This window comes from Styela clava, chromosome 7 (assembly GCF_964204865.1).
Source record: "Styela clava chromosome 7, kaStyClav1.hap1.2, whole genome shotgun sequence".
Taxonomy (NCBI): Eukaryota; Metazoa; Chordata; class Ascidiacea; order Stolidobranchia; family Styelidae; genus Styela; species Styela clava.
Window position 1 is genome coordinate 787,421 of NC_135256.1, and position 12,433 is coordinate 799,853.

General features: G+C 36.9%; 1 long non-coding RNA gene across 1 annotated transcript; it reads right to left on the reverse strand.

Moving 5' to 3' along the window:
- Window positions 1–273: 273 nt before the first annotated feature.
- On the reverse strand, window positions 274–11,530 carry LOC144425260 (uncharacterized). The gene is made up of 3 exons (XR_013477410.1): window positions 11,370–11,530; window positions 6,687–6,843; window positions 274–1,466 (listed from the first exon to the last, which is right to left on the reverse strand). It is a non-coding gene; the product is annotated as an uncharacterized LOC144425260 (long non-coding RNA).
- Between the last annotated feature and the right edge of the window lie 903 nt (window positions 11,531–12,433).

Below are 12,433 nucleotides of genomic sequence, written 5' to 3' on the forward strand. Positions count from 1 at the left end.
TTTGTATAGCCACTATAATTGAGTCACCTAATTTTCTAAAAACAAACGTTGTGTACTAGTGAAAAATACACACTCTGTTTTCACATTGTACATGGTGTTTCTTATTTCAAAATACAAGAAGCCTATTTCCCGAAAATACATACGCCCTGTAACTTGCTAATACATAAGCTACTTCATTTTCAAAAACAGAGCCTGCGGCCCCATTAACCCTTTACATTACCTGACCTGCATAGCATACACATGACAAAAGAAAAAAACTACTTAAGGTGAATTCAACCAAAAAATTTATTCCAACAATAAATGCAATATATATCTCGTGAATCGAAGCTGTTGTAATGGATATGCCTTTCTAGGTTGATCTACATACTTGCGGTGTGAATGTGGATTGGCCATGATAAAATAATTGGGATTCTAATAATTTGTCTTAAATTTCATTTCGGTGGCTGCTTGTATAAAGCCCTTGTTGGGAGTGAAGGTGTAAAACGTGGGCGTTAATGTAATTGGTAAATTTCAGTGATGAGACTGTAATTTCGATTCGCTTTGGATAAAAATCACCAAATTCTTGATGTAAAACATAAAAAAATTTGAATACTTCCAAAACACTTCAACTTCACTAAAAGCCAAAACATCCAAAAAATCAAATCAAAACAGTCTTCAATCACTGGCAAAGGCATAGAAACGGTGGCACCAAGTTCATACTAATATAAAAAATTCAGTTCATTATAAGCATGTCAGAATAAAATTCAATTTCTTGAACGAAACTAGTTACCAAAAAATATGAAAAATTTAGAATTACTAAAATTAGTTCAAAATATCATATATTCGAAACGACTGTATTTTAAAAAATAATGTTTTTAAATTAAATGTTTCCATTTAAGATAAATAGGATTTTGTTTAATAATATAGCAAACATATTATGTAAATAAATACAAAGCAAAAATATTCAAAAAAGGCAGTTTTTTAAATATTTCTGGCCATTGAGTAACCATTCCAAATTTATAAAACATACACAGACTTTTTGATAGTCTCATTGCAAAAATCGGTGCTTAAGCTGGATTTCTACATTTTTCAAGATAATTTCAAAATCAGATTCAATGGACAGTTAACATAAACATTAATCTTCCTTGTGACATAAATTAGCTAATCAAATATAAGAGAATAAAATAACCAATTGAAGTAAATTGTAAAAATTAGTTTGCTAGGCATATTACAATGAAAAACAGGGACCACATAGTAACACCAACAATATTTATAAAGTGAAAAACTGACCAAATATAATGTGTAACAAGGAGCCCAACCTAAAAAATTTTAAGGCATCTGGATTATGGATAAACTGTAGGACAAGAGTTCAAATACATTTAACTGATTTTTGAAAGATAATATCTGGCTATGAATGCCCCAAACCCAAGTTGTAATCTTGTCCTTTTAATTTCTCTGTGGGATGTACACCAGATTCTGCAAATAATCTGAAATACAATAAAATAGGTTAGGAAAATAAGTAAAAGAATCAATTTTTGAAATCCCCACTTATCATGAGCGAAAAATTAAATACAGTTACCTCAAACACAGCCACCAACTTTACATTACCGCTTCATGCATTGCATATGAGCTTATTGGCATTAGAATTGCATTGTACCTCAGATTACCTTGGGTAGATTCCATCTGCCTGTGGGGTAACTATGTGCGAGGCGATTGATTAGTTGACTCCTCGCCACCATGGTTCATGTAATTGCTGGCTGGCTACGACTTCTTCCACCTCTAAGTCCATGCATCTGGACACAAACAGACATAGTCTGATGAAAGGGCGAGTGGTTGCTGTTGATATTGTAATATTTGTACTATTTCGTTTTGTCTATTTCTGGCAACACTGCCTGTTAACTTCTTTCATTGTTATTGTTTTACGCTTCATTGATTTTGTATCTGCTGCTTCTTGCTTCGGATGAATGCAGCATGGGTGCTGTGCAAGCTAATATATATCTATTCTGATCGTGTAATATAAGGTTGTATTATATGATAATAGTCGAGTTAACATTGGTAGCAGAGGAAAATGACTGCAAAACAACTTCAACCACCAAAGTTTGGTGAAGATTTGACCTACATGGAGTGGGTAAATAAACTGGACATGTGGAAAGCGGTGACTGAGATACCGGTGAAAAAACAAGGAATTTTGGTGCGACTTTTGTCTTTAGATGGCAATTCTAAAGCTGAAAAGGCTGTTTCTGATCTAACAGCGGATGAACTGAATGTGGATGATGGTCTAAGCCTACTTATTGAAAAATTGGATGTTGCTTTCAAATCAGAGAAGACTGATTTAGCCTATGATGCATATACTGCATTTAATTCCTACACTAGGCCAGCCGGTCTAGCAATGGCTGATTATATATTAGAATTTGAGCATTTGAATTCTAATTTGGTAAAGTTTGATATGAAATTGCCTGATGCAGTTTTGGCATTCCGAATTATGGATGGTGCACTATTAACTGAAGAACAAAAACAGCTTGTATTGACAGTTGGCAGTGATTTAAAATATGAGTCAATGAAATCTGGATTAAAAAGAATTTTTTCAAAACATAATTGTACCGGTAGCACCGGAGGAAGTTTGTTGTCTTTATCACAAACAAATGATGCATTTGTGTCACAAGGTGCAGCTTTAACTGAACTACCGATACCGGTAACTTCAAGAAGAAGATATACTGGGAATACCGGTAATAAGTTTACCAGGAAATCTGGTTATCAGGTGAAAAGTAAAAAGGATTTTGATCAAAACATGAATCCAATTGACAGAAATGGCAATATATCAAGATGTTCCATCTGCGACTCAAAAATGCACTGGGCTCGCAAATGCCCTCATCAAAATCGGGAAGTTTTCTGTGCTGATGACTCGGATGATGAAGAATGTGAAAATGTGCAAATGGCATTAATGACCAATGAAAACTATCAAGAAATCTTCATTTCAGAAAATGCTGAATATGCTATAGTTGATACCGCATGCACAAAAACTGTGGCAGGAAAAACCTGGTTTGAGAAATACATTGAACTTTTGGAGCCTGAGATGCGCGAAAACATCAAGATATTTCCCAGTAGTCGAACCTTTAAATTTGGAGATGGCCGCACTGTTAATGCTATTAAAAGAGTAGTAATTCCCATTCAAATTGGCCGTAAAATTCTGGAATTGGAAGTGGAAATCATAGACACCCATCTTCCATTGCTGATGAGTAAAAGATCTCTGAAGAGAGCAGAAACTCACTTGAATATGAAGAATGATACGGCTATGATGTTGGGACAGGAAATTGCACTCCATTTATCAAATAATGGCCACTACACAGTCAAAATACTGCCTAAGAAAAGGCGTTCAAAAGGTCACAAAACTGAAATTTTATTATCAGAAAACGGGTCAAAAAGTTACAGCAAAAATGATATATTGAAAATTCACAAACAATTTGGGCATGCATCGAAAGAAAATATGAAAAGATTGATAACTAATACTGGAAAATATCGTCCTGAATATAGTCAGATTATAGATGAAACAGTTGATAGATGTGAAATATGCACCAAATATAAAAGGCCTTGTCCACGTCCTGTGGTTGGCTTATCTTGGGCTACGGATTTCAATCAGACTGTAGCATTGGATCTCCATCAGTTAGAACAAAATGTGTGGTACCTCCATATTGTAGACGAATTTACTCGTTACAGCAGCGCTGTTGTCATTCATAATAAAAAGACTTCCACGATTGTTGAAAAATTCATGCAACACTGGATTAGCATATTCGGAGCACCAAACAGAGTACTTTCAGATAATGGTGGAGAATTTGATTCTGCTGAATTTCATGATATGTGTGAGAATTTTGGCATCAAAATTTCTACTACTCCGGCATATTCTCCATGGAGCAATGGACTGTGCGAGCGTCATAACAGAATTCTTTCTGAAATTCTTCTCAAGGTGAGAGATGAAAATAATTGTAATTGGGAAACAGCTCTGGCTTGGGCACTTAGTGCTAAAAATAGTCTTATCAATACTAAAGGATTTAGCCCTAATCAACTTGTTTTTGGTAGAAGCATCAGACTACCATCTGTTATTCATGAAAATCTTCCAGCACTAGAAGGAACAAGTACAAGCATGTATGTGGCAAAAAACATATTGGCTCTTCATATTGCTCGGAAAGCATTTATTGAGTCGGAATCATCTGAAAAGATTCGAAGGGCACTACGAAAACAAACGAGAGAGACGGTTGATGCCTTCACAAAGGGAGAGTATGTGTATTATAAAAGAGATGAACAACAGAAATGGAAAGGACCTGGACGTGTAATTGGTCAAGATGGGCCTTTAATCTTTATTCGGCATGGAGGCCAATGTGTGAAAGTGCATTCTTGCAGAGTCCAACATGTGGCGGAACCTACCGAGATGACTATTTTGCCTGATAATTCCAATGACAAAAATAAGGCTCCAATATCACAAACTGCTCAAGCAGATGTTAGTGACGTCAGTGGAGATGATTCAAATGCGAATGTTACAAACAGGGACGATGACAGTGATATTTCATGTCACTTAGCAAGAGGTAAAATTGTCACATATTCGCATGATGGTATGGATTATGAAGTGGAAATTATAAGTCGAGCTGGAAAAGCAACTGGAAAATATAAAAATTCTTTCAATGTGAAATATCGATCACCAGAAAGCATTAAGGGAAATACTGGATATGTTGATTTTGAGCAGGTCGAAAACCTACAAGAAGAACTCCAAGCACCTACAGAAAATGTTCTGGTTACAAAAGATGTTAACTTTGACGGCGCAAAATTATCAGAGTTAAAAAGTTGGAAAGAAAATAATGTTTATGAAGAGGTTGACAACACTGGACAAATAACTATTTCAGTACGATGGGTCTGTTCTCTAAAATCTACAGAAGATGGTGTTGTACCTAAAGCACGACTTGTGGCAAGAGGCTTTGAGGAAAACAATGACAGTGTCTTAACAGAATCGCCAACATGTTCTAAAGATTCCCTCCGCTTGCTGTTGGCAATTGTCGCTCAGAAAAAATGGAAATTGAATACCATTGACATAAAGACTGCCTTTCTGCAAGGCGAAAATTTGGATCGTGAAATATTCCTGGTTCCCCCTAAAGAAGCTGGCTCCAACAAACTCTGGAAACTAAATAAGTGTGTTTATGGACTGGCTGATGCATCTTTGAAATGGTATAAAAAGCTCAAAGATTTTATATTGAATAATGGGGCGAAAATGTCATGCGGAGATTCTGCTTTATTTCACCTAAACAGTGATAACAACTTGCATGGAATTATGGGAATTCACGTTGATGATATCATTTGGGCTGGAACACAGAATTTTGAAAATACATTTATAACAAGCTTACGTTCCACTTTTCAGATTAGTCGTGAGAAAAACGAGGCTTTTAAATATCTTGGTCTTAATATTCAACAAAATAAAACAGCAATAACAGTGGATCAAGAAACATATATTGAGAGTCTTAAAAATTTTACATCAAGTTCAAATGAAAATGAGTTGAATGAAAAAGACAGGGATGCATTGAGAGCTATAGTTGGTCAATTGCTTTGGACATCGAATCAAACCCGGCCAGATGTGAGTTATGATGTCTGCCAACTTGCCACAAATCTAAAAGAAGGCAAACAGAAAGATGTTCATCATGCCAATAAAATAATTAGAAAACTGAAAGCTCGAGAAATGAAGCTGAAGTATCAATATCTGGGAAAAGACCAATCACTCAGGATTGTGGTATTTGCAGATGCTGCATATGGGAATTTAATTGATGGAGGTAGTCAAGGTGGACACCTAGTATTTCTAGTTGGAGATGATGACAAATGCTCATTGCTAACATGGCAATCGAAACGGATTCGTAGAGTGGCCAAAAGCACTTTGGCAGCTGAAACACTTTCACTATCTGACGCCGTGGATAATGCTGTATTTGTTAAGAGCATGCTGTCAGAAATTTATTTTGCAAACTCATTCAATATACCAATTTATGTAATGACAGATAATTGCTCACTTCGAGATGCATTATACTCCAGTAAAAATGTTTCCAACAAAAGACTTCGAATTGAAATTGGAATGCTCAAAGAAATGATTATGAAGAAGGAAATTTGTGGCGTAGAATGGTTGCAGTCAAAATACCAGTTAGCTGATGTGCTCACAAAGCATGGGGCTTCTTCAGAAAGATTAGTCTCTATAATTTGTGATGGACTACTTTACCTCTGTTAAACTAAAAGTTAAAACAGAGTGAATATGTTGATATTGTAATATTTGTACTATTTCGTTTTGTCTATTTCTGGCAACACTGCCTGTTAACTTCTTTCATTGTTATTGTTTTACGCTTCATTGATTTTGTATCTGCTGCTTCTTGCTTCGGATGAATGCAGCATGGGTGCTGTGCAAGCTAATATATATCTATTCTGATCGTGTAATATAAGGTTGTATTATATGATAATAGTCGAGTTAACAGTTGCGGTTCAGTCGTTTTATCCACTTTCCTGCAAACCCCATCCTCCCGAAGACACATAAAACCATAATTACGTAAGTTAAACAAAAAATGCAACTGCTTGTCTGCTGATTTCAGACCTATCAGACACCATGCATGACTAGACTAAATTGATAGGTTTGAATCTCACACACGAACTCGAAGGAAATTGTTTCCATTACCGGTAAAGCATTAAGTTACCTGTTAATGTATTCCAGAGGCACTGGTCTGTTCGTGCCTCATTTGCAGTTTTCGTGTAACGTTATCCTATAAATGCAGCAAAAGTAGGCCTGTATCCAAAAGCTCAACATCAGGACAAAAAAGGACATCTTCATTGTTGATGTGGAAGCAGATTCATCTGAAAACATAAATTTAAATTAACAGAAATGTGCAGAGTCCCGGTACCAATGCCGTAAGTCAACTATGAAAACACAATTTTCATTCAGTTCAATAATTTGACCAAACAACGTGCTGGACGTCAGGACGTGGCCTAACTTAGTCTAACGTAAGTTACCCTATTATCGCCACTCACCAGTTTCCACCACACGCCTCTAGTATCGACCCACTGCAGTCTCTACTCAACATACCGCTGGATTCAAGTTAGTTTCGCATTGCGACGTCATAAGTGATAAATGTTATTTATATTCTGTCACCTGGTGGCGTAAAAGTATTTCAGAAAAAGGCACGCAAATTGATCATGAAAAAAACCGGCTGATGTCACGCTCGGCCAACTTTTTGGGCGCGCGAGAATTACTAATTATTAGCCCAAATTCGCCTGCTGCCGTTTATTTATTTTAAATTCTGCCAGTCAGCGACAGATCAAGATAGAATCAAATTTGACGTTAGAAGTGTTCAGAAATTTGCGACTGTTGTTAATTATCTTAGCCGGAGGGTGGCGATAATAGGGTGAAGGCATTATGGCACGCCAAAAAGGGCTCCCACGAAAAACATGGAAAAATAGTGTGGCGATGATCGATGCATATCGCGCCGTAATAAAAGCAATGAAGATTAAAACGGCATCTGTGAAATTCAATGTGCCGAGGAAAACACTCAGCGATAGGGTTCACGGTAAGGTGGGTTTTGATGCGGTTGTGGGACCTAGAACTAAATTAGAGGCAAAGAATGAAAAGCAGCTTATTTCATACATAAAATAACCGGGCAAAAAAGGCATTGCCATTGAATATCCAACAAGTAAAGCAACATGCGTGGCTAGTCGATAAACCTACTGGAAAAAATAAATTTGGCAATAGGGGACCGAGATACAAATGGTGGCGGGGATTCCAGGAGCGCAACAAAAACATCTGCGACCTGAGACTGAGAAAACCCGATTTGTTAGACCGAGCGCGGTCTAGCACAACAATTGTGGAGGACCTACGCCAGTACTTTCAGGATCTGAGAACAATTATGGACAAATTCGATTTACAATCTAAACCCGAAAGAATATTCAATTGCGATGAGACTATGATAGATTTAAATAAAAAACAAAAGAAGGTTTTGGTTCCTCGTGGCACAAAGCATGTGCATAGCCGCCAAATTGCTTCTCGGGAACACATAACAGTTATTAGTTGCGTGAATGCGGCCGGTCATGCTATGCCACCATTTGTTATTTTTTCCAAGGGTTTCCAGGGTGAAAACTACGCAAAAAACGGACCGGATTGTGCTTTATATGCCAAGTCGGAGAGTGGTAACATCAACAATATTTAAAAAAAAAATTTTTAAAGTATTGCCCTGCTGACAGAAGCCTCCAGAATTCAGTTATATTAATACTCGACGGACAGTTATCACATACAACTGAAGATCTCAAAAAACTCGCTGAAGAAAAAAAGATGTTGCTCGCATTCTGAAGTATCCTCAAGAGCAGGTCTTTCCAAACTTTTGAGCTCGCGGCCCCTTTTAATATATTAAAATTTTCCGCGGCCCTTGTTCGCGCTAATAATGCTAAACAGCTCGAAATATGCTTTTTTGATGTTTTATTGACACAGCTATTTCTCAACTTTTAGTAGGCCTACTCAATTACAAAAACAAGCACATATTTATTCAGATTAACGTTACATAATTATTCAGTGTAATGGGTGCGAATACTTTTTGCTGCATGGCAAGTCCAGCCTTGGCTCAATGTTTGTTTATGCGGGCCTATATGATGATTTACGATGTCTGGCCACCGACGGCATGGTTCTTATCTGGAATTGTTCACTCTTAGCATAAGCGGTTCGTGGGGCGCCAAATTATCATGGAAAAAACTAATGGCGCACCTACACGAAAAATATGCTGCTTGATAATAAAACACAATTTTGTCATCGTTAGTATGTACTTATCTTATCTCTGCCTGGTTTTTCTCTAAAATGCTAAAAAAATCACTCATGTTCAGCAAATGAATAAACTGCAGCCTACGAAATTGCAGCATGTAGGATACCCGACGTAACAGAGCGTACACATCATAGAACAGTAAAATGTATTTGATTCGTATACACATCATTTGCAACAATGAGAAACAATAAAACATTTAGAATAAATAAAATATGTAATATATTTCGAGGCGCCCTTAGCAAATCGCCTCGAACGGGAACCGCTAGCTCAAAAATTATAAAAGCCGGCATTGTTATGCAAGCACACGCAAATCGGGTCTTTTGGTCAGAATATGCATTGTTATGCAAGCGCGGTGATTCTACTGTGTTTCCCCGAAAATAAAATCAAGCCTGAATTTTAGAAAATATTTTAATATAGGCGCTCCCCTTTAAAAAAGACTTAGTCGATAGCGCAATTTTTTTTTGACCTAATCCCGTGGAAGTGCGTCGTTTCAATTTTGCTAGGACGTCGCAAAATTTCATGATTCGTGAACCTTTCAAACAACCCATATCTTCTACTTTTACAGAAAAAGGGAAGATTATATCGATCTAACCTGTGATGGTGTTACAATAAAAAAGTTTAATTCTGAAAATTCGGTTTTCTGTAGATAAAGATTATATTTCTTTGTTCAAAAAGCGTTGCGGACCCCTATCCCCTTTGCGATTTCGTTTTTATATAAAGCAGACTTTTCTACCAAGGCCCATTAAGTACGATTTCACTGACTGTCGTTATGTTTTGTTTGTTCCTCCATATGAAACTCATTGCAAAAAAAAGTCTTTTATTGAAAGGTATCAATACGTATTTTCACGGGTAGTCGTAAATTGAGCATATTTTTGGAGGGCGTCACAATTCAATGAAATTCGAGAACCACTGAGTCCTAGTCGATAGCAAGAAATTTCTACTTTTTAAATGATTAATAATCTATATGTAGCAGTTATTTTAAATGAAGACGTGCTATTTATAAGTAATGGAAAGGGGTATTCATATTTGGCATAATAAAAAATTTCGGTATTCTCTACATCCTCCCAAAATAAGCCCTAGTATTAGTTTCGAAATAAATTGAAGACACTGTCTTATTTACACAGTATGATGATGTGTTCAGTAGGAATCGTGAAATTTTTGTTTCACATTATTTTTATTAATTGTATTTCGAATCAAGAGTCTGGAAAAGTACAATAGATATATTACTTTGTGTAAAATTGATGCTCTCTGTGCGGCCCCTAAAATTCGTTTCGCGGCCCCTTCCAGAGCCGCGGCCCCTAGTTTGGGAAGCCCTGCTCTAGTGCATAGTATGACCATAAGCAATATCAAAAGCGGATTCAAAAAATCGGGTATTTTTCCTTTGCCAACGCCGTAGATAAAACCAACTTTTTCGTGGCTTGGAGGGGATGGATACAGACGTCGATCTGTCTCAACCGGCAAACCCCACTTCTGAAATCCCTATTCAAACTGACGATATTCAGGAGCCTTCAACATCAAAAATTAGTAGCTCCCCCCCCCCCCCCTCCCCCCCTATACACGAAAACCCGCTAATTCGGCATGGAATAATTCCAAGAGAGTTGGCCGATGTTTTTACTCCAGTAGAAGAATTAATACCAAGAAAGCGCAAACTTCCTTTGCGCGTTAAATTAAACACTTCGGCCATGACAGAAAATGAAGTCACAAAAGATTTAAATGAGCAGGGGCGCGTCATTGAATTGAAGGGAAAAAAACAATCTGAATTGCGTAACCGAAGATTTCAGAGAACAGGAAGCACAGAGGATTGGCATGGCGACGATGAATGTAGTATTTGCGCGTAGGATTATAAGGAAGACTTTCCCCGTAATCAGCGTAAATGGGTTGGGTGCAGTAAACTTAGATGCCCTAATTGGACTTGTCCCGAATGCCTGCCATTAAATATTGATTATAGCAACAATTTTTACTGTATGAATTGTGAATAGATTTTAACTGTAGCTCAATCTATCTTCCATAGCCTTGTTCAGGGAAATTTTAAAACTCGTTAATAGCTTTATATTTCATTTTTTCGTTCAATTTTTGTTGTTGATGTTTTTAATTTTCCATATTGTGTAATTTAATTTACTTTTGTTTCTTGCTTTCTGAGCCACCTAAACAAACAGATTAGAAGTGACGTCATATTGATTGCGAGGTGACGTCATAACAAGACTCGAAGTACGGGTGGGGCTTAGGGGAGATTCTTTCTTCATATATAAAAAAATAAAAACAAGCTACAAGGCGATTTATTTTCCACCACACGCCTCTAGCATCGACCCACTGCAGTCTCTACTCAACATACATGGTTAATCATGTTCTAAGATAATATAGAGAAAATGATACGTAAAATATTATAGACTTTAGATTGATCCACCCTAAAAAGTGGCGATAATAGGATAACTTACGTTACATTAAAGTTGTAACGTTAACTTGTTCATATCAATAGAAGACTGATTTTACTGATAGAAGACTAAGTTACTAGTACCGCACGGTACGTTACCGGTACTAATTGGTGCTGTAACTGTAAGGTCACTTTAAAGAACTTACCGGTAATATTGGCCTAGTATCGTACCGTACTATCTTTTGTTCATCATCTCACGGTATTGCTGTACCAGTATTTGTCGACTTTTATCCTTCCCATGCCCAGTCAGCAAACAATTCTAACAACATCCTAATAACTGTTGTCTGTGAGTTGACTAACATCGCCCGAAACCTAAAGTTGCAAACTCAGCAGTCTCAAGTGTAGTAAAAGGCGGCGAAATTCAAATTTTGTACGCATGCGCAAACCTGCGTGGAGATTATGGCGTAACAATGGATGTTTCCTCGACCCTTAACCCCTGAAAAATTATTCTCCCTATACTTTACTATCGCAAAAGTTGCTTATTTTGCTTATTTTGAGAGTGTTTTAGAGAGTTGACATAAAATGATTTACATGCTCAAAACCCTTATTTTTATTAAAATATACAACCACATGTCGCTTACACGTAATTATAGCTCGTTTTAGCATAGTCTATCGCAGATTTCCCGGGACTAATTTTTGATTATTGAGACAAAACTGCAACTCACCTGAATACATAATGACCATTAAAATACTTCATTTACAACTAAGTTATGAAATAACAATTGAAAAGCGTTAAATAACACGTAAAACCGAGGCAATGTTTACAACTATGCTTGAATATCTGCCTGAGCGAACGATGTGTACGATAAGCTGCAAAATTTCTAATTGTTCCGACAACTTTGAGTTTTTACTGATTGATCATTGTTACGGATATAAACAAAAAAGTCGATTGTCGGGGAAACCTGCATACCGTAAAATAGGGGTCGGCAACCTACGGCCCGCGGAGTAAACCAATCCGACCCACGACGACTCACTTATTCATATTAGTAAAACGACTGTTTTGATGATTGTATTCTTTACGTAACAGAATTTATTGTGATACACCTGTAGACGAAATGGTCACGTGCTCTGAACTAACTTTTACGACAAATGTCTATCGAAGACAAAGATATAAAATACCAGTAATTTCTCTACACTCCCCTGAATTTACACCACCCTCTCTGTTTATACTGAGATTTCCATTTTTATACTGAATCACGTGTGATTGCAT